Source organism: Pinus tabuliformis, chromosome 1_2 (assembly GCF_031772625.1).
Source record: "Pinus tabuliformis cultivar Carrire ecotype Pingquan chromosome 1_2, CPIR1, whole genome shotgun sequence".
NCBI classification, from domain to species: domain Eukaryota; kingdom Viridiplantae; phylum Streptophyta; class Pinopsida; order Pinales; family Pinaceae; genus Pinus; species Pinus tabuliformis.
Window position 1 is genome coordinate 870,152,344 of NC_142298.1, and position 27,269 is coordinate 870,179,612.

Here is a 27,269-nt window from a genome sequence, read left to right on the forward strand (position 1 = left end):
CTCCTTCAAAAATCAACTCAAGGACATCAAAATGAACAAGGGAGAGATTGTGCAATCATACTTCACAAGTATATCCCAACTCAGAGATCAATTGTTAATTGCTAGATAATCTATATCAGATAGGGAGTTGTTGCTCGTTTCAATTGGTGGCATTCCTCCAATATAGGAGACATTTATTACTACTATAAGAAACAATGACAGGTTTCCTTCTTTTGATGAGCTCATGGGCAAGTGTACTCAAGAACGGATAGGGATAATATCTAGAGGAAGGATTCAAAAGCATGAAGAAGGAGAGCCCTCTGCATTTGTTGCTCAAGACAAGAAGAAGAAAGGAAGAGGGAGGCCATATAATTCAAGAAACCCTGCCCCTGAATCCAAGGACTCCAATGGAAGGTTGAGGAGAATTGAATGCTTCAATTTCCACAAGCACGGTCACTATGCCCTAGATTGTCTGGAAAAGGGAGATGCTCCAAGGTCCAAGTACAACAACAATCGTGGCTACAACAGCAACAAGTTCAATGATAGAAGAAGAAGAGATGCTCCTAATGATCGTAAAGAAGGTCATCATCCTCAAAAGAGATCAAGAAATTAAAGGTATGGAAATAATGCATCGGCTACTCAATCTGGATATTTTCTTATTTTTGTTCTTTCTAGTTCCTCTTCTTTGAATCTGTTTGATAGTTGGTTGGTAGATAGTGGGGCTTCTAGACACTTCACTGGGTATCGTGAAGTCCTCTCAAACTTGGTTGAGAGGGAGACAAATTTGAAAATCATTCTTGGGGACAATTCTACTTATCCTGTGAAGGGTTTTGGTTTTGTTTCTTTTCATTTGGATTATGGTGAAATCATACATCTACATGATGTTATGTATGTATTGGGATTGAACAAGAACCTTGTATATATATCTTCCTTGGAAGACAAAGGGATGAGAGTTGCCTTCATAAGAGGGAAGGTCCTTACTTGGCCTATGGAATCTTGCATGAAGGATGCATTCACTTTGGGATCAAGAATTGAAGAACTCTATAGAGTCAATGGAAGATCAATCCAAGCATTAGTACATCATAGAAATCATCAAAGTGAGTTATGGGCACCAAATGTTTGCTCATCTTCACTATGAAGTCTTGCCTAAAGTAAGAAGGATGGTTTCTGGAATACATAAGGTTCAAGGCAATCATGATGGAGTATATCCGGGATGTGCAAGTGGAAAGAAATCAAAGGGACCATTCCCTTCTAGCAAGAGCAGGACCAGTGATATTTTACATGTCATACATTATGGCCTATGTGGACCCATGCCAGTGAAATCTCTTGGTGGCTACCTATGCTATATAATCTTTATGGATAACTTCTCATAAAATGCATGGATATTCTTCTTAAAACACAAGGACTGGGCACTTGATATGTTCAAGCACTTCAAGGCTCTAATAGAGAATCAAACAGGGAAGAGAATCAAAGTGTTCATGTCTGATCATGGTGCAGAATTCATTTTAAATGAGTTCATTGACTTTTACAAGAGAGAAAGAACTAATAAGGAGACCATCATACCTTACAACCCTCAACAAAATGGAGTAGCTGAAGGAAAGAACGGGACCATCACGGAAGTTGTTGAAGCCATGTTGCATGATCAAAAGTTGCCAAAGTTTACGTGGGGAGAAGTTGCTAACATTGCAGTCTATGTTCAACACAGGACCCCTCATCAAGCCTTGGGTGACAAGACTCCCAAAGAAGTCTTCACAAGTGTGAAGTCCGACGTTGGACACTTGAGGACCTTTGGTTGCCCCGTATAATTTCATGTGCCGAAGGACAAGAGGAACAAGCTAGAAGCTTCATGGAAGAAAAGTATGTTTGTTGGATATTGTGAAAATTTTAAAGCTTTTAGAATATATGTGTCTAGTCAAAGGAATATAGAGTTTAGTAGGGATGTGACATTTGACGAAGATGTTTCCCTTGGGAAAGCAAGGGACATTCCTCCTCCTCCCATCATTGAGAAGAAGGATGATGATATGGATCTACTAGAAGGTCCTTTTGTGCCTAAAATTGAGACATATGTTGTTGATTATCCCTTCGAACCCATGGACCCCTTGGATCCTCCTCAAATTCATCCTCCCACCAGGAAGAGACCTCTATGGCTTCGTAACACCTTACAAGATGCTGAAAAACATGTCGCGACCAAATGAGCCTTTAGAGAAAGCACGAAGTCATGTTGATATCAGGGTTATGTTGTGGTTATGAGCAACATCATACAGGCTGAACCACACAACTTTGAAGAAGCAATGAAAGAGCAGGTCTGGAGAGATGTTATGGAAGAGGATATCAGTATATAATGAAGAATGATGTGTGGGAAGTAGTCCTCGAGCCCAAAGGAAAGTCTATTGTGACTTCAAAATGGTTGTACAAGATTAAGCATGGTGTGGATGGAAGTATTGAGAAATATAAGGCAAGGTTTGTGGCTAGAGGTTTCTCCCAGAAAGAGGGAGAGGACTATGATGATATATTTGCACCAGTTGCTCACTATATTACTATTCGATCTATTATTGCCCTTGTTGCTAGTCAAGGATGGAATCTTCACCAAACAAATGTAAATATCGTGTTTCTACATGGCATATTCCAGGAAGAAGTATATGTTGAAAAACCACAAGGATTTGAAGTGCGGGCTAGGAAGACTCATGTGTGCAACATGAAGAAGGCACTTTATGGATTGAAGCAAGCCCCTAGGGCTTGGTACGCCGCCATTGATAGCTACCTGATGAAGCTTGGTTTTATGAGAAGCAATGTTCACCCGAACCTCTACTTCAAATTTGTCTAAGGTATGCCCCTGATTTTGGTTTTATATGTTGATGACTTATTCTTGACAAGTGGAGAGCCTTTGATTCTCCAATGTAAAAGGGAGCTAGCCTCTGAATTTGAAATGAAAAACCTTGGATTGATCCACTAATTCCTAGGCTTAGAGATGTGGCAGAGGCCTGGTGAGATTTTCCTTTCACAAGGGAAATATGTTGTGAAACTACTTGAAATATTTGGAATGGTAGAATGCAAGTTCATGGCCACACCAATGGAGATGAACTTCAAGAAGTTATGTGGAGAAGTTGTTGGACCTGATTTGGCAAATCCCTTTGAATATCGACAGTTGATTGGGGCATTGATGTTCCTTGTGAACATCTGACCGAACATATGTTTCGCAATTAACACTCGGATTCAATTTATGATCAACCCTCTACATGCACATTGGGTCACTGCTAAGCATTTATTGAGATATTTACATGCGACAATTAATCTTGGACTGAGATATACTACCAAAGATGTGAGACTTCACAGATACACTGATGTTGATTGGTCTAGAAATTTTATTGACAAGAAGATCACATTAAGGTGTTGTTTTAGCCTTGGATCTACCATGATACCTTGGATGAACAGGAGGGAGAAGTATGTTTCTCTTAGTACGACTAAGGTTGAGTATATTGCGGCAAGCATGGCTAGCTGTGAGGTAGTAAGGTTGAGGAAGCTCCTTAGAGAGTTGTTTGAGCAGGTTCTGGATACAATGATCTATTGCGACAACAAGAGTGGGATCCATCTAGCAAAGAATCTTGTGTTCTACGACAAGTACAAGCATATTGAGATTAGATACCACTTTATATGAGATATGGTGCAGAGAGGAGCAGTGAGACTCCATCACATTTCGATTGATGAGTAGATAGCAGATATTCTTACCAAGGCTTTGTCGAAAGGGAAGTTCTTGGTCTTCAGAGAGCAACTTGGACTGATGGATGTGACCCTCCCAAGAAAGGGTCACGACTGATTGAGGACATTGAGCTATTCTCTTCCCCCGTATTTGAGCTCATAAGGAGAGGAATTGAGCCAGAGAGAACCTGGGGTTGAGGGAACTCCGAAAAATAGGATAGAGTGTGATCCTTACCCATTGTGGTAAGTATATCTCGCCATTTTCATTGTAGGGTGTGTGTGTGATCCTTGTCATTTATGAGAAGTGGGTATCTCTCCCTACCATCAAGTCTCGAACTTAGAAAAGTATATCCCAATATGCATCTTACCCACAAGTTGGGCTTGTTGGGATTGCCACCCATCTAGCCAATGGGTGAGGAAACTTGAGATAAAGTGTGGCCCTTAACATTTATGGTAAGTAGTATCCCACTCAAGTGATGGGATGCAGGTGTTCTACCACTTGACTCTTGAGGGTCAAGTTGGGAAGGATCAGCAGACAATAGGATAGAGTGTGATCCTTACCATTCATGGTAAGAAATATCTCGCCTATTATCACAAGTCAATAGGATAGAGAGTGATCCTTACCTCATGATAAGTATTATCTTGCTTATTGTCCTTGGATATAGGGTGGAAGTCGAAGCTCCCCTATGATGATGTTTCTTCTTTAGATTCGAGATTGTTTAGCAGATGAGTAGAGATGAGATATGGTATGATACAGTGATGATGATGACGAGTCATTTGAGATGAGACCTATGATGCAATCGAAAATTCCTCCCTAATTGAGAGGGGGTGTTGAAATTTGGCAGCTCATGGAGAAATTCCCTCGATTGGGAAGCCTTTCTCGTCCAAAGAAGACCCTACTAGCCCTTGGAAGAATTTAATTTTCTCAAGGAAAAATATTATTTTTAATATGAAACCCACATGTGCACAAAAGTACAAGTTGGCCTGGGCAAGGAAAAGCCACCTCATCAAACACATATAAATAGGCCACATGTCACATCTCTTGGAGGCATCATTCACACATCACATCTTCTCTCTCTTCATTTGATTGGTTTGTACAAGTCTTAAATAGGAGGTTCGAGCTCACATGTGTGAAGGGAAGGAATATTTAGTTTGTTGACTTTCTATTGGGACAGTGTTGACCATCCTTGACTACACTTTGACTTGAGTTCATTTGACTTGAATTTATCTCTGTTTTGGAAGGCCAGATTGATTGGGAAAGAGACCGAACTTTCCTGGGCTAGTTGACCATCTTTGACCATAGACATTGATTGGTTTTGACCATAGATCTGTTGAAGGTGGACTCCAGGTTTTATCTCTCTTTTAACCGAATTTTTGGAGGCTACTCTAACTGGGTTTGACTAAGGAAAGAAGGCCGAGTTCTTTGACTATTTGACAAAAACTTTAGGAGGCATATTTGACCATTGACTAGGACTAGTTAGGGCTACTCTTGTTGTTGTTGACTTTGACTAGAATTTGCAAATTTGACTTTTGACCAGAGTTTAGTTTTTGGGCTCATCTTTGATTGGATAATGGATTGGTATTTGGGATAGTCAAGGCTTTGACCTTTGCCTCTTTGATGATGAAATTGAATATTGTATCTTTGTTGAACATTTGATGACAATCTAACAGAAGAAGAATTTTGAAAGGGTTCTTCCCCCTTGTGGGGTTTTTCCCTGGTCTTTGACCAAATTTTGTGTCTCTATTGTTCTTGGTTGTCTTATAGTGAATTTGGTTTACTATTCTATCTACAATTGCTTATTGTTGCTAGAATATTGAATTTTGTATTAGATAAAGTGATTGCTAATTGAATAATGCATTGTCATAAGTGATTGTGTTACGCATAGAACACTAGAAAATTTACACCCTTGGGATTAAGATTGATCAATCCTACGTTCAAATATTTTCCCATACATCCTGCTCCAACTAGTTCTGGACACATCATTAGTAGATCATTATTAATCACAAACCACAATCTCCTATATAATTCAAATGAAAGCATATCTATACATAGATATTTGTCATCTCCCATATCACTTAAAGCACAAAATACTTCATATTATCTAAGGGCCATTATGGAAAATATATTTGACTAGGACTTTTATATAAAGAATACATTGATGAAATTTGTCTTAAACACTTGCATCATGGGCATTGAAGCTAGACACAAAGGTAGTAGGTATTTTGTCGGCTTTTATACACACAAGCATATGTTGGAAGACACATTAAAGAATGTGATAATGGATTGCTACATAGTAGGAGATAAAGGGATTAGCTATGTAACTCTTGAATACCTAATTTTGTAATGACTACATTAATTAACTTATGATTACATCACTTTAATTATAAAAACCCTAACTAGTACTTTATTACATATTCATGATCATGTTTGTGGTCCATCCCAAAATAATATTTTCAATCAATATATTGAGTTGAATTGTATCCATCAAGGTTGATGATGGTCAAGTCAAGGCACCATCCTTCTCTCTAGCCATTGACTTATCAATTAGATGAGATCCAATGTTGGTTGATCAACCCTGCATCAAGGATCTTCCAATATATTCTCCTCCAAGTCATTCTTAACATCCTTGGAAGATAATCACCACTCGCAAACCATAGTTTCCTATAGAATTCAAAAGAAAGCATAATTCACCCAAATATTTTCCGTCTCCCATATCATATAAAGCATCAAATACTTCATCATTATCCCAAGGTCATGATAACAAATATATTTGACCAAATTTTTTGACAAAGAACATATCAAAGAAAAAAAACTTTAATAAAACACTTCCATTGAGTATAATGGACCTAGAGACAAAGGTAGTAATATGTTTTGTCAATTTGTATACACATAAGCATATACCATAATATACATAAGAATGAGAGAATATATTTGATACATATTCAATGATGCAATGTTCCTTTACATAGTATGAGAGAAAGGAAGTAGGACATGAACTCTTAAATACCTAATCTTGTAATGACTATGTTATTTAACGTGTGATTACATCAATTTATTATAAATAGCCCAAGAATTCATTATATGTTCATGACCATTATCTATAACATCCTCCCACAATGGTCATATCATAAGATTTGCTTGTTTAAATACATTCTAAATAAATGGACAAGTGAGATGTTTGCAGTGCACTCCAAAATAAGGTCTTTAATTAGCATATGGAGGTGCATTATATCTGGAAACATTGAGGAAGACCAAATTAGGGCACCATCCTTCCATATGATCATTATTCACCGTTCAAATGAGAACCAATGTTGGTTGAACAATGAACTTTTCCATCAATAACATAGAACTTGGCTTATTCATTGAATTCATTGGCTCTGCATCTTGGTGGTTCAACATATTAAAGTTTTGTTTTTGCTTCTCTCAGGAAGAACCTTCTCATTTTATTGCTTCATTTTTACACTCCTTATGGATCTTCCTCTCTCCATGAAATTAAGTATATAAAGCATAATGAATCTGCATTTTGCCTTCTATAAGTTCCCCATTGTAACCATCGACATTTCTTCACCATCTACTAGTCGAAACAAACTTTTTTCTTCCACAACCATAGCAATAGTGTTTTTCTATTTTTCTCAACAATAAACCATTAATTATCACTAAAGACAACATGTATGGGTGGGCGATACTTCATAATCCAACCAACAAAAAGTAATTTTTTCTATAAAAAAGGAATATAATAGACAACCACTAAATAAAAATCTCTTACACTCATCCAATGTTGCACACCTCCCTTGCCTTCAACTATTTTCTTCTTACCACTCAAGGAAACAAAATCAAAAGTTGGAATTGTCCTAAAAAAATTCAATATATCAAACCCTCTAATTAATAACACGACACGAAGCACATGAATCAATATACCAATCTGTTTCATTTCAAATGACTCCTTTAATGCTAGTCATAAACACAAAATTATTATTCCTCGTTGCATTTAGTGATAATAATGGCTTATCACTTCTTACAATTCTCTTTAGAAGAAGGCTTTTGCCTATGTTTTTATCCTACCACTATTTCTAAAAACTTGGCCTTGTGTCCTAAATTGCTAAAACAAAAATGCTTAATGGATTTTGCACTCTTGTTTCCATCTTTGGACTCGAAGTATTCTTTTAAGACAGATTTTGATTCCCCATTCGTAGTCATTGATATCAAACTACTTTTTCCACCTATCACTCCATAAAAGCTTATTACTCAATTGCTCAAATGACAGATGAACATATTCAGAAGGTTGCATTTGTTGATTTTCTAGTGCTAATTCAAGCAAACACAATTTTTTGCCACTGATAAATTGCTTCTAATGATATACAGTCTTACTTTAGGATATTTCATAACATCATTAAGAAATTACACTTAGAAAATTCAACAGTAGATGCAATGGAAACTATTGCATTTTTGTAACTATGTTCGGTCTTCATAATGTATATTTTCATCATTATGTATTTATCGAAAGCATGTTCTTCATGCTCAAAAGAAATTATATTTGTCAAAAAATAATATGAAAGGCATGTTTTTCATGACCTTTTCAAAAGAAATATTTGTGAATTTCGAATTTGTATGTTTCCCTCCACAAGAAACCAAGTTGACTCCTTTAATGCTCAAGTCAGATCAACCCCTTATGGCACCCATTCGACCTCATGATGGCTATATAAATGAGTCATTCGTTCTCCCTCTTTGGCACTTCGCATAGCACACATCACAAACAATATATCTTTGAAATCTCGAAGGAATACAAGGATCTCATAAGGTCAAAACAGAAGGATAAGTAATGCTCTTTCAGCGCTCACTCAACCAAGATCAAGAGGTCGAGTTTCTATGGAATCTTTTTGAAGGAGAGTCTAAATTTTCTGAAATTTATATTTGTGGATAAGGGGAAAATCTTTATGATACTTCTCTCTGGAAAAGGGCCAAACACATGTGATTCACCAATATGGAAAAAGGAGTTGAATTCTCTGTGTAGTCTTATGGTTGTAGATAGTTTTGTGAGCGATGACTTAGTTTCTTAGTGAGAGGTTGAGATTTTCATCTATGCTGGTCAGTCATCTTAACTTTGATGTATCTCTTGTTGAATTGATTCTGTAAGGAAAGGATTGCTTGGTTTTTCCCCCATGTGGATTTTCCCAGGGTAAACTCGTGTTATTATGTGGTTGTCTCTTTATGATCCTTATGGTATTTTGTATTCACTATTGAGATCCTTTGTGTAATTACTTTGTGATGGAAAAATATTAACTTAATTAAAGAAGTAATTATCAGTATAAAGGATGCCCTAGTTTTTCAACATGGTATCAGAGCTTATGGGAAAAGTGCATCCCTAGAAAGGAATTCTTCCTTGTTCCATTCATAAAATATATTTCTATAATAAACTTTGTCCCTATTTGAAAGTGATGCTATTTATGTTGGCCTGAAGTCGTAGACCTTGAAAAAGGTCAAAATCAATGCAGAGTTAAACTTTAGGAAGACGAAGCCTCAAAAGGTCTAGGAGGTCGAAGAATCACAAAATTATCCTCACGCTGGAAATCCCAGACCATCAGTTGCTACAGTAGGTCGAGGATAGCCTTAGGGCTTGTTACAATAGGCCGAGGAGCTTAAAAGGTCTATGGATATCTCTTCAAAAGGTGAAAGATCACAGAAGATCAGAAAAGAGAAACCTTAGGACCAAGGTTCTTGAGAAAAAGAGGACGAAATCTAAAGCTAAGGATGAATTTATCTCTTAGTTGAATATATGTAAAGGACCGAAATTATCTAATAGACCAGATCTCAATCCAACAAGTTATCTCAGCAAATGAAGGACTGGTATCTCAAGTGGTTGGAACGAAGTGTTGAAGACCTAATCAATCCTATGAAATAAAAAGGTATGTATCATTGCTCTATTGGATCAAATGTTTGACTTCAAGAAATAATCATTTTGAAATAGTCTGGTATCAAAGTGATAGGACTAAAGTTAAGGATATGATTTGTCCAAGCCTATCTTGTTCAAGAGATAGAAACAGATTCAGGGTATTGCCAACAAAATAAATTATTGTAATTGGCAAAGCAAGAATCTCCAAGCAAGTCTTGAGGTAGAACAATTGTTACAATGGTTGAAGAAATCGAGCCCTTAAACTTCTTAAGAATTCGATCTGATTTGGACTAATAAAAAGTTTGAAGTATCTTCATATGGTTATTGGAATAGGTACTATACAAAACATATTACAAATTGAAGGGTTTGAGGCTTGGAAAGGAAGTCTTGCCAGCAAGGCTATAATTCTGAAGTTTGAAAGATGCCACAATCTCACATGTAATCCTTGTTCAATTTACCTATGAATCTAAAGGAGATATTTCTGAAATGAGGCATAATAATTCTTTACTTCGTCCATTGTGGAATGCTTGAAAAGGTCTCCATGCAAAGCATACTACATGTGAAATGTTCGAGAGTTAAGATAGAAGGATGATGTCTCCTTGAACTCCTTAAATGTGAGATAAGTATTATATATGTTTGAAGTATCTTAATAATCTCTTGTTATTATAAAGAAGTCCTATCAGTAACTTCCAAGTATAGGACCTATTTCATAAAGATATTGATATCAAGCATGTCAGCCATTATGATGGGATGACTTGTGAGTTCAGTGTTTTTCTGAGGTACTGTCATGAAATCACATGTACCTTGCACTTTGTATTTCAGTAATATATTCTTTTGCACATGATTGCACTAACTGAGATAAGATACAATTCCTCAATAATATGAGTTTATTCTCCAAGTTAGAGGGAGTTGGAATTATCTAGGCTCGGAAGTCGAATTGTCAATGAAATTTGTTATATAAAATTAATCCTTTTAAGGTCTCTAGTCTTTTGCTCAAATATTTTGAGAAGGGGTGTCTAAAATTCAAAAAGAGGTTGAGTCCCTCTTCAAGCTTAAATAATCAAAGACACCCTCTTTATAAAGTCAAAGTATTTGCCGCAGGTTTTTGACAACATGCTAATAATAGAAATATAAATTTACGACATATGTGCTAGAGTGGAAGACCTTACAAGTGTTGATGGTTTGGTAGTTAGATTTATTCCTTGCATATTAAGACCATGATATTGATGCTTCAATATTATAAAAAAAGCAAGGTTATTTGCGCAAGCATCAAAGAATAACAATATTGAATTTCATCAATTCGAGGGATTGTAAACCCTAGATTAATGAAGCCCTAGAGTTTGGAGTCAAAACCCGAGGATTGATCATTTCCACTAAAATAAGAAACCCTAGCTTTTGCAAGGAAGGAATGGCGTCAAGATGATGACGTGGAAAAATTTGTAAAAGGATGCAAGAAGATTAAAGATCAAGAGGGAGCTGAATTTCTTCTCAAAATATAAGTATTTTATAACTCTCTTATTTTATTATTAGTTAGTCTCATCTTTGAGTTCCTTGCTTGGTTGTAATTGTTCTTCCATGACCTCCTGTGAGGATTGTAGGGCTTTCACAGTGGTTGGAAGAAGTAGAAGAATGAAGCAAAGCAAGCGACAAGAAGACTCTTATTAAACAATGAGTTAAGTTGGCAGAGATTAGATCTGAGCTCAGAGGGAGCTTAAAAGATTGAAGTATGCCCTTGATGACTTCCAAGTCAACTATGAATAGATGACAAGAAGCATAAAGCAAATGATTATCCCAGTAAGAGGAAGAAGATTACGAAGTCAGAAAGAAGGCTTTGATTTGATACACTTTGATTGGTGGATCAAGGTTGATCTTATATGATTTGTTCTCTTACGAAAGTAGAAAATCTCACTTATCAAAGGAATTTGCTTTAGAAGGAGCAGCGAAGACTTCCTTAGAAACCTTGTTTCAGTTTCAGAGGAAGTAGACCTTTGTATTCGAGATAATGGATTGTCATTGATATTTGATATATTGAAAGACAACAAGTGGCAGAGGGAGCTGTTTGAATTACCGCAACAACGTAAGTCTCAGTCTGAGAGGGAGCACCCAGTTTGGGTGACCTGAAAGCTTCTGATCTTGTGAAGGGAGCAAAACAGATTATGGATGAGCCAAAGCTAAGTCACTCAGTACCAGCATGGTATAGTTTGTCATGGATGATTTGAGAAGTACAATTGCAGATTTAGTTCATGCAGAAAGTGTTGAAGACAAATAATTTGTTGCTTTAATTTGAGTTTCGTTATAATTTCTTTGATAAGCATGAAGCAAACATATCTTGCAGTCAATGTGGCAACTGGACTGGATAGTTAGGAAGCAGATTAACTTCATAGACTACTTGCAAGTTTTGATCAAGTGTTGATGATGACCATGATGTAGAAGGGAGCAGTGAAGCTCGCGTATATCTCCACTAATGAGCAGATAGTCAATATGTTAACGAAACCTCATTCCAAAGGGAACTTTATGTACTTTCGGGACAAGCTTGGGCTTGTGGAGGATGCCTCTTTGATTGAGAGGGAGTGATGATTGCATCATGGATATGGTTTCTCCCTGTGTCATGTACTTTGACCGGAATTAGGGATGTTATCCCTGTGTCAAGTACATTGACTGGAATTAGGGAGAATAGTTTGACATATTAGATAGCATCATGTTTAGACATTCTTCTTGTGCCATGTACTCTAATTGGAATTAGGGACGTTGTCCCTGTATTAAGTACATTGACTGGAATTAGGAAGAATGACCCAATAGACAAACATTCTCCCTGTGTCAAGTACTATGACCGGAATTAGGGAAGGTATCCTTGTGTCAATTATTGTGGCCGGAATTAGGGAGAATGGTATGGTAGAGGCTAGTTGGTGCCTCTCAGCATCCTGCTTGGATCTCTAAGAGAGTTGCTTAAATCTTTGAGAGAGTTGCTCAAATCTCTGTTTAGAGAGAGCATGTTTTGGCATTCGGCCCAGGTTAAGGCCATTTGGAGTTTCACCTGAACTATGTGCACTAGTTGTGTGATGGTGAACAAGGACTAGTCTAGATACCATGAGGTTGAGGCGTTGACTGGATCATGGTGACTAGTTGATATTGATGTTGTACCATAGGTACTGAGTGGATGCCATGATTGTTATAAGTCAAAAGGGTTGACATGGATGGTAGCGATGTTAGTGACTATCATATTGATGATGATGCTTATCTTAATCTTGACGATCCTTCCTTGTAGAATTGTCAACATGAGAACATCTTGATAGTCATTATGAATACCTCCCTAGTTAAGAGGAAGTGTTGAATTTTGTAACCATGGTTGATCTTCATAATGTATATTTTCATCATTATGTAGTTACTAAAAGCATGTTTCTTCATGCTCAAAAGAAATTATATTTTTCAAAAGAAAATATGAAATTCTTGTTCTTCATGACCTTTGCAAAAGAAATATTTGAATTTTGAATTTGTATTTTTCCCTCCACAAGAAACCAAGTTGGCTCCTCTAAGTCGGCTCGACCCCTTATGGCACCCATTCGACCTCATGATGGCTATATAAAGGATGGCATTCGTCCTCCCTGTTTGGCACCTATAGCACACATCATAAAGAATATATCTCTGCAATATCGAAGGAATACGAGTTCAGAAGGTCGAAATAGAGGGATAAGAAATGCTCTTTCTGCCCTCACTCAAGCAAGATCATGATGCCAAGTTTCTGTGGAATCTATCTAAAGCAGATTATGAAGTTTTTGTAATTTATCTTTGTGAATAGGGGTTGAATATTTGTGATACTTCTCTCTGGAAAAGGGTCGAACACATGTGATTCACCTCCATCGAAAAAAGGATTCAAATTCTCTGTGTAGTCTAATGGTTGCAGACATTTTTGTGAGGGTTGACTTGGTTTCTTGGTGAGAGGTTGAGCTTGTCATGTATGTTGGTCAATCATCTTGACTTTGATGCCTCTCTTGTTGAATTGATTCTAAAGGAATGGATTGTTGGGTTTTCCCCCGTGTGGGTTTTCCTGGGGTAAACTCTTGTGTTATTATGTGGTTGTCTCTTTATCATCTTTATGGTATTTTGTATTTACTGTTGAGCTCCTTTGTGTAATTATTTTGTGATGGAAAAAGAATATCTCAACTAAAGAAGTAATTATTAGAATAAAGGATGACCTAGATTTTCAACAGAGACAGCAAAGATCAAAGTAGAAAGACCAAACACAACAGACACCAAAATTTTCACCTAGGAAACCCAAACTCAGGGGAAAACCCAACAATCTTTTCTAGGAGAAATAGTTTAGTTCAACAAAAATACAATCTAATTTTCTAGTCAAACATACCATAGAATCCAATGTAAGTCAAACTAGCCTAAATTTGGCCTCTTGGGTCAATTCTGGTAAAACAATCTAAAATTCCAGCCCATTGTTGTTGCCCAGATGTTCAGTCAAACTACCCACGGACTCGGTCAAACTACCCAGTCAAACTGCGGTCAAAGTTGCCTAGAAAGTGCTCGATCAATAGATCAGAATCTCGATCAAACTTGTAGTCAAACAAAGTGCCCAAAACTCAGTCAACTCCCTCAGAGATTCAGCCAAACAGAGCCTCAAAAGACTCCATCAAACACCTCATAAATTTGGTCAAACAACAGCTCAAAAATTTAGTCAAACAAATCAAAAGAGACTTGGTCAATGCTAGTCAAATAGACTTCAAAGATGCCCAGTCAAACTTTAGAAGACTCCTCTTTTTCTCGCACATGTGAACGGAAGAATAGATGCTTTTGTGTCATCCGAATTGGTTTCCAAATGAGTGAGGTCGAATGTCAATATATAGTGGTCAAATCAAGTGGGTTTTGACCAAGGGTCAAACCCATATAGCTAGTGGGGCCGACCTGTGTTTTGGAGCCTATATGAGCTTCAAAAATAATAATCGTATTTTCTTTAATTAGGCCAACTTGAATACCAACTATAGCTACCAAAAATCAACACCCCCTCTTATTTAGGGAGGTATTCAACTTTAACTCTCTTAGATGTCCTCTTTATTGAACAATTTCTTCATCCAAAGAAAAGATTGAATGAATTGGCCATGTTAGTGTATTTGTCCACTTCATGTTCTAATCTAGAACCATGTGGAAAGCTTCACGCATCAGCATTATCATAGGATCTAGTCATCTACTAGCCGAATCCCCTTTACAAATGGATCTAGTCACCCACTAGCCAAAAATCCCTTTGGCGATATGGTCAAAACCTTTTGAACATGGTCAAACAAGACTAGTCCAAGGTCACTAACTTAGCTAATCATTACTTGGAGCAAGGTCAATACCTTTGACCAAAAAATGGTGAAACCATGGGCCAATTACCATTCTTGCAAGTAAATTGAATGGTAAAACACTTACTTCATGCTAAAGGCACTCACTCTACCCACTAGCCAATTACCTCTTGGAAATATGGTCAAAACCTTCTGACCGTGGGAGAACTCTAGGCCCTGATGCTCTCTAGGCCATTCTCCCTAGCCACATTACATGGCAACCTAGTCAATACCTTTAACCTAGGGAGAATGTCTACCCTTGATGCTACAACATCAACACTCCCTCTCATTGAGTAAGACATTCTCAGCCAGTCCAAGATTGTTCCTAAAGTAAACAAACTTCATCCTAGGCAAAGGCTTGGTGAGAATGTCAACAACCTACTTTTCTATAAAAATGTATCTGGAGCCACACTGCTCCCTTTTGTACCATGTCTTGATACTTAATCTCAATGTGCTTTGAAATTTCATCACAGTGGTCTCCAACACTTAATCAAACAGTCTTGCGAGCAACTTCTGAAGCCACACTGCTTCACAACTTACCAAACTAGCTAAAATATACTCAACCTCTACAGGGATGAGTGTGACAGAGGTTTACTTCTTTCTCATCCAAGATATCATAGTATAACCCAAATTGAAGCAACACCTTGATGGGCTCTTCCTATCTTCAGCACTCCCTGCTCAATCTAAATTTGTATACTCTTGCAATTGTAATTCATCATGTCTCAATCCATATCCAATCGTAACATGTTGGTACCTCAACACATGTTGTGTGGCATGCCTCTGCTCAACCATAAACTGATCGGCGTCCTTCACTGGATCCATCACCATATCTTCTTTCCGATCACACTGACTAGGTGCTCCCTCTGAGACAAATCCTGTTGTAGCAACGTTGGTTGCTCCCTCTACCACTGTTTTTCCTAATCATTGAAGCATATTTATTCTCTGGCATGGTTCACTCATAAAAGGCATATTGCTTCTCATCTTTGAGCATCTAATCTGACAATCTCGATCCCATGACACCCACTTGGATGGTTGGACCTTCCACTTTGCCAAATTATTCGTACATCATGGGATCCACCAAATATGAATCAAAGTTAGAGCTACTCAACTTCCTCAGATTGGTCACGATGGGAGCGTTTACGGAATTATAGTCCATCGTCCCAAATATCTAAAAGATCTTAATAGTATGCTTCCCTTACCTAGGGAAGTAATGCATCAAACCTAGATCCTTCATCTCGAACTCAGAGGCCAACTCCCTTTGACACTAAAGCAGGGCTTGATTATTCCCTCTATCACTGAAGCAAATCCCCCTGCCATTGGTGTTCCCTCTGTCACATGAGTCCTACTCTCGTCAAAAACAAGTCATATAATATCAAAATCAACCAAGACTCATCAAATATCCATCAATCCGAGAATACCATGTCTGAGGTCCCTATAGAGCTTCAAACATGAGATTCCTTCTCATGTACCTCATAGCCTTGAGGTAGTTCTATGTACACTTCTTCCTCAATCACTCCATTGAGGAAAGCAGTATTTACATTCATCTTATGGAACTTCCAATCCATAAAAAAAAAAGCAATAGAGATAATAATTCTAACAGTAGTGTACCTGGCAAATGTCTCTTCATAGTCCTCTCCCCTTTCTAGGAGAACCCTCTTGTCACGAATTTCACATTGTACTTCTCTATGTTGTCATCCACCATATGCTTGATCTTGCAGATCCACTTGGAAGTTGCCACTGACTTCCCTTCAGGTCTCGGCACAATTTCCTCCATCATGGCATCCTTCAAACATATTGGCATGTTGTGTTAAAATTGGCAACTAGGGCCAAAATCCATGTGGGTCATCTTAGTTATGGCAGCTGATATTTTTCTTAGATCCCTCTCATCGAGAGGTGCAGGATTGATCTAAAGATTATCCGATTCCGATAAGTATTTATGAAGATATGAATTTATTTTGATTATGGACAAATTGTCAAGTCGGCGAGCAACTTATGTAGGCTCAGAAGCCCAACAGTTATCTCTACTCAACCTCTACATTTTAGTATAAATAAAAGAGGACTTGAAGTCATTTGTCACACACACACTCACTCTTGTGATCTCACTTCACCCTTTTTTGGGTTTGATGAAGATGAGAGCTAGAGGGAGTGCCCTAGGGTATACGCTACCCTAGATAACATGTCCTAGATCTAAATGCAGTCATGGGAGAATAAGCTCTACGTTGCTCAAAAGGCCGGAAAAGGCAGAAAATTTGAAACTGCCAGAAAGCCGGAAAAGTCGACACTGTCGATACTGCCGGAAAAGCCAAAACTGCCGGAAAAGTCGAAACTACTGGAAAAGCTGGAACTGTCGGAACTTCCGGAACTGCTGGAAAAGCCGGAAAAGCCGAAACTGTCGGAACTGCCAGAAAAGCTGGAAATGTCGGAACTGCTGGAAAAAGCCAAAAACGCCGGAACTGCCGGAAAAGCCAGAAAAGTCGAAACTGCCAAAAAAGCAGGAAATGCTGAAACTGCCGGAAAAGTCGAAACCACGGGAAAAGCTGGAACTGTCGAGACTGTTGGCACTACCAAAACTGCCAGGAACTGCCGAAATTGTCGGAGCATCTATCTCCGAAGGAGAGTAGCATGCAAGGGACAACTAACTAACATTGGGACAGTTGTATGGTACTTAACAGCAAATACACCAAGCATGCAATCTTACAGCGAGCATGCAAGGGACAACTAGCATGCAACAACAAGCATGCTAGGGACAATAAGCAAGCAAGGTGCAGCCAACACATAGGTCGGGATGGCAACATGGTGCAGCAATTGCACATAATGCTGTACAATGATGGGTACAATCATGATTAATGAAGCGTGATGAGATGCAACATATTGATGATGGGTGCAGCGCAGTGAGGTGCAACATGATGACGAAATGCAGCACAACAATAGGTGAAGGAGTCACCTTGGAGAATTAGTTGAAGCAACATGTCTTCCACTGATCTCATGTATCATCTTCTTAGAGATGATCTATGCTCTTATCTAAATAAGTCAAAGTGTTGACTTATGTTGTAAACATACTATCTCTCTCTCTCTCTCTCTCTGCTGAACTATTGAAGAACATATAAGAAGAATTGATCAAAGGGTTTCCCCGCATTGGGGTTTGTCCCTGGCTAGCACCACATCTTGTGTCCTCTTGTCTTGGCTTGTCTTCTGCGATTTATATTTATGTTCTATCTGTAGTTTACTTTAATGCTGATGAGATTGTTAATCTGGAAAAGATATTGAGCTAACTGTGAAAATTGAAATAAATTGCTTTAGCATAGAACATACCTAAAATTAACATGGTATCAGAGTTGAGGTGAAGACAATGCCCAAGCAAGAGTGAAAGAGCAATCACCGTGAAGACAGTTGGGAAAGGACAAAAGGATCAGTGGATTCCTCATTCCTCTTCAAATTCACCGAGGGTGAAGTCGAAGTAGAGAATATTATCAAAATGGCGCAGCGGAAGTTTCTGATGGCCTACCTAAATATCACTTCATTGGGAAGTTCGAATCTAAGGGTGGAAGGAAAGGCGGATGCCTTGGTTGCAATAAGTTCAGCCATTATGCGGAGTGTCCGAATGGCAGAGACACATCTCTTGATGAAGATAACAATCATTCCAGGGACATCTTCAATCATCAAAGGAATGACAGGTAATGCAGGTCATCAAGGAAATGGTCGACTCTTCAAAGAAACCAAGGAACCCCAGGTATGAAGAATCAAATGTTGTTTCTGATAAGATAAAGAAGCGTTATCTTGTATTGGCCCTCTCCTTCAAATTCTTTGGGAATCTGGCTTATTGATTGTAGTGCTTCAAGGCACTTCATCGGATAGATGGGTGCACTCTCTAATTTGGTAGAGATGGAAACAATCGTGGGATTATACTTGGAGCCAATGCCACCTATCCCAGAAGGGGTGTAGGGAATGTTATCCATCAACTGAATGAGGGTAACTCAATCCATTTACAGAATCTCTTTTATGTACCTGATCGCAAGAAGAACCTGGTGTCCATTTCAGCAATGGAAGTCAAAGGTTTCAGGGTGGCACTCATCGATGGAAAGGTACGTGTTTGAAAATAGAATTTTCAAAGATGTTTTTGAGTTCAGGGTTGTATCAAGTTGCAGGAAGTCCACTAGGGACCATGTCCATTGACACATAGTACCGAAGGTCTATGAGTCAGATGGTGACAGGGATAGTTGAATTCAAAAAGAGCATGAAAGTACATGTATGAGATGTACCAAAGGAAAATCTTACAAGGGGACCATTCCCCTCATGTAGCAGGTCCACAGGGTTGGAACAGCCCAAGGAGTTTAAGATTCATGATCGGGAATCTCATGTATACATGTGGAAGAAAGCCCTCTATGGCTTGAAGCAAAACTCCCGAGGCATAGTATGAGAGGATTGATAGCTGTCGGATGAAGTTGAGATTCACTAGGAGTGAAACCGATCTAAACCATTACCCGAAGGTTGTGGATGATTGACCTCTCATACCGGCACCTTATGAGGACGACCTATTTCTGACAGGTACAGACCCTCTCATTTGCAGAAGTAAGAGGGAGTTGGATTCAGAATGTGGAATGATAAACTACAAGCCTGTGACTACCTCGAGGATATTAACTTTCAAAAGTTATAAGGTAGTGATGTCAAACCAGATTTGGGAATGCCTCTGAGTCTCATAAACTCATTCGCATTGATGTTCTTGGTGAACTTCCGTTCGGACATATGTTTTGCAGTTAGCATGGTGAGCTCATATTTGGTTGAGCCTCACTGGATTGGTGCCAAGAATCTTCTGATATATCTTAGGGGCACAATCTCTCATGGATTGAGATACACTGTCGGAAATATGAAACTGCATGATTATTCAAATGTTGAGTGGGCAAGCAGTGTGGAGGATCACTAGAGCACTTCTCAGTGCTGGTTCTCTTTAGATTCTGCTTCGATATCATGGATGAGCAAGAAGCAAAAATTGGTTGCTATAAGCACCGCCGAGACCGAATACACAGCTACGAATATGATCTCGTGTGACGCTGCATGGTTGCAGAAGCTCTTAAGTGAGTTGTTTGTACACATGATGAATAACATTGTGATTCTCTGTGACAACCAGAGGTAGGATTCGATTATTGAGGAATCATGTATTCGATGATTGCTCCAGCAGATAGACATCAGATACTGCCTTATCTGGGATCTGGTAAGTCGATGAGCGAGGAGGCTCCATCACATTGAGACTGATGTACAGGTTGCAGACATTTTTTGTCAAAGCCCCGAGGAAATGTCAAATCTGTAACTTTCCCGAATGACTTGGAGTCATTGAGAGACCTTCTTATAAGGGTCTTGCATGTTGCATGCATTGAGCTCTGGGAGCTCTAGGGGGCTTGGGGTACTTACTGGAGCAACATACGACCATAGGGCGACTCACCCTCCCCTGGTGATGCGATATGGAACAGGATGATTCGTTCTCCTGTGGGCCATGATGATTCGTTCTACGTGGTGACTGTGGAACAGGATGATTCGTTCGCCGTGGCGACTGTGGAACAAGATGATTCATTCTCCTGTAGGCCAAGATGATTCGTTCTTCGTGGAAACTGTGGAACAGGATGATTCGTTCTCCTGTGGGCTAGGATAATTCGTTCTCTGTGGTGACTGTGGAACAGGATGATTCGTTCTCCTGTGGGCCAGGATGATTCATTCTCCGTGGTGACTGTGGAATGGGATGATTTGTTCTCCTGTGGGCCAGGATGATTCGTTCTTCGTGGCAACCGTGGAACAAGATGATTCATTCTCCTGTTGGCCAGGTTGATTCGTTCTCCGTGGCTACTGTGGAACAAGATGATTCGTTCTCCTGTGGGCCAGGGTGATTCGTTCTCCGTGGCATCCACTGACAATATGATTCGTTCTCCTGTGGGCCAGGGTGATTCGTTCTCCGTGGCATCCACTGACAGGATGATTCGTTCTCCTGTGGACAGGTTGATTCGTTCCCCTGTCGAGGCATCTTACCCATGCAGTCTAGGACTCATGGGAAGTACCTCTCATCAGATCAAGGATAGGGACCATAGTAGTTCTATCGATGGACGCATCGTTGTATCTACCGTACTCCCTATGCTAGGATGACCTCCATTGATCTGGGATCAATGAAACTGATATGGGATCAGTATGAGTGGTTTGAGACACTCTCTTGTGATATTGATCTGGGATCAATGAAATTGATCTAGGATCAGTATGAGTGGTTTGAGACTCTCTTGTGATATTGATCTGGGATCAATATGAGTGGTTTGAGACACTCTCTTGTGATATTGATCTGGGATCAATAAAACTGACCTCAGGTCAGTAAGAGTGATGTGACACACTCTCTTCAGATGAAACTGACTTCGGGTCAGTAGAGAATGGTATGAGACATTCTCGATCAATTCTTCTTCTTCATGGTTCAGCGGAGCAGAGCAAAGCAAAGTAGAGCAGAGCAGAGCTCAGCAGATCAGAACAAAGCAGAGCAGAGCAGTGCAGGGCACTGATGGCAAAGATAGTACAGTCGGACATATGGATAAGCGGATGGAGTTCTCCCTACTTGAGGGGGAGTGTTAAAATTCGCAACTAGGGCCAAGCTCCATGTGGATCATCTTATTTATGGTAGCTGATATTTTTCTTGGATCCCTCTCATCGAAAGGTGTAGGATTGATCTAAATATCATCCCATTCCAATAAGTATTTATGAAGATAAGAATTTATTTTGATTATGGACAAATTGTCAAATCAGCGAGCGGCTTATGTAGGCTCAGAAGCCCAACAATCATGTCTATTCAACCTCTACATTTTAGTATAAATAGAAGAGGACTTCAAGTCATTTGTCACACATACACTCACTCTTGTGATCTCACTTCATCCTGTTTTGGGTTTGATGAAGATGAGAGCTAGAGGGAGTGCCCTACGGTATACACTGCCCTAGATAACATGCCCTATATCTAAAAGCAGTGATGGGAGAATAAGCATTACGTTGCTCAAAAAAGCTGGAAAAGTCGAAACTGTCGAAAAAGTCGAAACTGCCGGAACAGTCGCAAAAGCCGGAACTGTCGGAAATGCCGGAAACGCCGGAAATGCTGGAAAAGCCAAAACTGTCAGAAAAGCCAGAACTGCTGGAAAAGCCGGAAATGTCGGAAATGTCGGAACTGCCGGAAAAGTCAGAACTGCCGGAAAAGCTGGAAAAGCCAGGACTGCCAAGACTGTTAGGACTGCCAGAACTGCGGGGAACTGCCGAAACAGTCGGAGCATCTATCTCCGAAGGAGAGTAGCATGCAAGGGACAGCTAACTAACATTGGGACAGTTGTATGGTACTTCGCAGCAAATACACCAAGCATGCAATGTTACAGCTAGCATGCAAGGGACAACAAGCATGCAACAACAAGCATGCTAAGGACAACAAGCATGCCAGGGACAACAAGAAAGCAAGGTGCAACCAACACATAGGTCAGGATGGCAACATGGTGCAGCAATTGCACATAATGCAGTACAATGATGGGTACAGTGATGATTAATGAAGCGTGATGAAATGCAGCATAGTGATGATGGGTGCAACATGGTGCAGCGTGGTGAGGTGCAGCATGATGACGAAATGCAGCACAACGATAGGTGAAGGAGTCACTTTGGAGAATTAGTTGAAGCAGCATGTCTTCAACTCATCTCATGTATCATCTTCTTAGAGATGATTTATGTTGTTATCTAGATAAGTCAACTGTTGACTTCTGTTGTAAACATACTATCTCTCTCTCTCTCTCTCTCTCTCTCTCTCTCTCTCTGTTGAACTATTGAAGAACATATAAGAAGAATTGATCAAGGGTTTCCCCACATCGGGGTTTGTCCCTGGCTAGCGCCACATCTTGTGTCCTCTTGTCTTGGCTTATCTTCTGCGATTTATATTTATGTTCTATCTGCAGTTTACTTTAATGCTGATGTGATTGCTAATCTGGAAAAGATATTGAGCTAACTGTGAAAATTGAAATAAATTGCTCTAGCATAGAACATACCTAAAATTAACATGTTGCCTCTAGACTAGGTGTTATTTTGGTCATCTGGCAAGCTTTTAGATGCCAGTACAATTTCTCCCTCTTGAACACAAATCACTCTAGTTGAGTTTATGCTCGATCCCGGGAGAAACCTATTGTCACAAACTTTGCTTCGCTCTTCCCAATGTTTCGATCTCCTACCAGAGCCTTGGCAGCCTTCATGACGTACCTGTAAACCTCATTAGGAGGCCATGGAAGGAACGATTCTAACCAAGTAAAGATACAAAGACAAAAGGTTGTACAAAAAATAATAACAATCAAGAAGAAAGAAAAATGAAATACTTATCTTTTGATCTAAGGATTGTGGGTAATTGTCAACTCCCTCTTACTCCTTGCCTATTTACTGAAATTCAAGAATATCCTCGTCCTCATCATCATTTGTTCTATCATACTTTGATTTCTTCTGTTATGGATGCTCATCAGCATTAATGCCTGTTGTTGAAGCAAGCTACTTGTTTTTCTTCTTTTTATCATTCTTCCCTTTAGGACACTTGTTTTTATAGCGACCAAACTTGTGACAATGGAAACATTGAATGCCCTCCTTTTGATCTTGGACGGTTCAGGACTTTACCTGTGTTTTTCTTCATAAATTTACCAAATTTTCTTCTTCCTTTAACATTCTTAGAATGAGTTGCAAATGCTTGGGACTCACCATCTTGAGGTCTCTAAATCTTCCCCTTTTATATTAGCCTAGACTCCTCTTATGTACAAGAGGTCCATAGTTGATTAAACATCGGATTTCTATTTTGTCACAAAGCTTGATACAAAAGAATCCCAAGAATCCAGCAAACCATTAAGAATTATAGTCAAAAATTATGATTCATCAATATTTTCCCTGATAGCCTTGAGTTGATCTCTCAACTAAGAGATCCTCATAAAGTAAGAGGCCACAGTATCTAATCTAGTCATCTAAATGTCACAAAGTTGATTCCTTAAGGTCATTTTATGTCCATTGTTGTTGGTTGTATACAACCCTACTAGGGTATCATACATTTCCTTTGAAGTCTTCAAACTCAGAAACAAATGGAATCAAATGGTCTTTGATGGATTTAACAAGAATCCTCTTGGTCTTGGTTTCCATTTTCTTGTGTTGGATCTTTTCCTCATTATCTTGAGGCTCAAAAACCTTGCCTTTCACATATTTCATGACATCATTTTCTTCAAGAATGAGATCTATTTTGGTCTTCCAAGCCCTTAAATTTGATGCACCTTCTAGCTCATGTTTAGGCTTGATAGAGGGAGCCATCTAGTCAATGATCTGGTCACAGATCTGATCACAGAACAGGTGTCTTCAAGGAGTGATCTCAATGCCCTTTCTTCACCAAAGCTCTGATACCATGTTGATTTTCTAGTGTTAATTTAGATAAGCACATTTTTTGCCACTGATAATTACTTTTAATGATATGCAGTGTTAATTTAGCATATTTCATAACATCATTAAGCAATTGCACTCAGAAAATTCAATAGTAGATGCAACGGAAATAGTAAAGATCACAATAGAAAGACCATGCACAATAGACACCAAAATTTTCACCTGGGAAACCCAAACTCAGGAGAAAACCCAACAATCTTTTCTAAGAGAAATAGTTCAATTTAGCAAAAGTACAATATGATTTTCTAGTCAAACTTGGTTAAACAAACCATAGAATCCAATGTAGGTCAAATTTGGTCAAACTAGCCTAAATTCAGCCTCTTTGCAATTCTGGTCAATTCTAGTCAAACAGACCAAATTTCAACCTCCTACTATTGCCCAAATGTTCAGTCAAACTACCCACAGACTCAGTCAAACTATGGTCCAAGCAGCCCAAAAAGTGCTCAATCAACAAATCTGAATTTCAGTCAAACTTGAAATCAAACAAACTACCCAAAACTCGATCAAACTTGCTCAGGAAATCTCGATCATTCGATCATATAGAGCCTCTGAAGACTCGGTCAAACACCTCAAAAATTTGGTCAAACTACATCTTAGAAATTTGGTCAAATAGATCAAAAGAGAATTGGTCAATGCTGGTCAAATAGACTTCAAACATTCTCGATCAAACTTTAAGGGACTCCTCTCTTTCTCGCATGTGTGAAAAGAAGAATAGATGCTTTTGTGTGATCCGAATTAGTTGCCAAATAAGTGAGTTTGAATGTCAACATATAGTGATCAAATAAAGTAGGTTTTGACCAAGGGTCAAACCCATTCAGTGGGTGGGCCCAACCTCTGTTTTGGAGCCCATATGAACTTCAAAAATAATAATTTTATTTCCTTTAATTAGACTAACTTAAATACCGACCGTAGCTACCAAAAATCAACAATATTCAAGATTTAAACAAAGTTTCATATGAAGGCAGAAGATTTTAGCTTTATTATTACCACGTTGTCTTCTTCAACTTTTCTATCAATAGATTTTAGCTACAATATTTATTATGTTCAAAATAGCTTTCAACTACAATATTTATTATGTTCAAAAATGCTTTTAGCTACAATATTTATTATGTTCAATGTTTTTTTTGAAGAGATTCATATTTGTCCATCTTTATATTGAAAACAACAAAAAAACTTTCAAGATATTTAAAAAAAAAAAGGAGAGAATCTACTTTCTTCTAACATATCGTGCAAGTTTTTCAAGCATTTCCAAATCTTGAACGCATCAGCATCCACATTGTCTTGCACTTAAGCAGCATACCATCCATCATAAATAGCTTCATCAACATCAGTTCTTCAATTTGTATTCGAACAAACAAGCTCATTTTTAATAATCCACACCTATTTTTCCAAGGCAATCTTGTATAACCAGATGTATTAAAAAACTAAAGCATTATACATTTCATCTGCCATTCCTTCTATGATTATGTTCCAACACCATAAAGAATAAACATGCCAAATAAATTTGAATCACAGTCCTAATGTTATCCCACACACCAAACATATCAAGTACAACTTGCTATTACACAATAACAATAACATACTTTTCGTCAATAATCTAAACTCAGAAACCACATATTCTTCATCCACCAAACTCAAATTACAATTGAAACCTCAAAAAAAGGCAAATGAAGTTACAACCTACCACCAACTCTTAAATCATGATTTTATGAGGAAAAAAACACCTTCCATAAAATGTACTAGATGGCCCCTCTCACGAAAATTTTGTCCCTCTCAAGGAAAATCGGTCTCGTGAATTTTTCTCAATGCATGCCAACAAGTAAATTGGCCTCGCTAACTTTTCTCAATCCCACATGTCACAAGATAGATAGCTGCTTGGACAGATTGAATTGAATTGAATTGAATAATTTTAATGACGTCCATGAGACCAAAATAGTCTGAGGAACCCAAATATCCAACCAACAAAACATCATACAATCAGGTTTTTCTCCATAACAGACCTCTTGGCATGAATCATGATCAAAAAGGTTTTCGTCTTGTGAAGCTTTCCTTCCACAAATAGCTCACCCAAACTATCCACTTTCAGGTCGCTTTCAAACTAACTACAAAAGTCCTTATAGGCAGGACACTCCATGATGAAGTGCCATTCGGTTTCAATTGCTTCTTCCTCACAAAAGACAAGTCATTTCTTCCCACTCTTCCTTGGAAACTACCCATCTACCTGTTTTGCATCTAAAATGATGGGATTTAGTTGTGCTATTAAAATCTTATCCTTTCCGTTGATTACAACACTCAAATAGGTCTTTTCATTATGCAGCCATGTGGGGTTGAAATTATTGACATATATCATTTTTTTACAGCCAACCTATTTTTCCCACATGGCGGTCCTGAATTTTTCAAGTACCCAATTTTTTATTTCCCTTTAGAATGAGGACAGTCCTGCCAATTGATTCCACATTCCCATCCACTTGTCATATTGTTTCCTCTAAGTTTTCTTCCTACGCTTTAACTCTTCTGCCACGATCAGCTTGGGCAATCGGTGTTCATCCATGCCATCCACCTTTTATAAATACAATAACAGACGGGTGATTGCTAAAGCTTCCATTGGAAACAAACAAGCCTCCGCTAGCAAGATCTCATATGGGACAGTTCATTTGACTCTAAGGTTACTAGTGATGAAGTGTTTTTGAATTCGTTCTACCTATCTCGATTTGTTGTCTGACATGTTGCTCCCCCAAACTTCGCACCCATAGAGGACGACTGGAGTAACTAACAATCCAAAAAGAGTTTTCTTGGTTTTCCAATCCCATAATTTTGCTTTCCTGCATCTATTTTGAAGAAAATAAGACACTCTACATCCCCCTTGAATCCTTTCAGTTCTGCATGTCTCCCAATTGAGCCTATTGTGAAAAACAATTCCTAGGTACTTGTACTC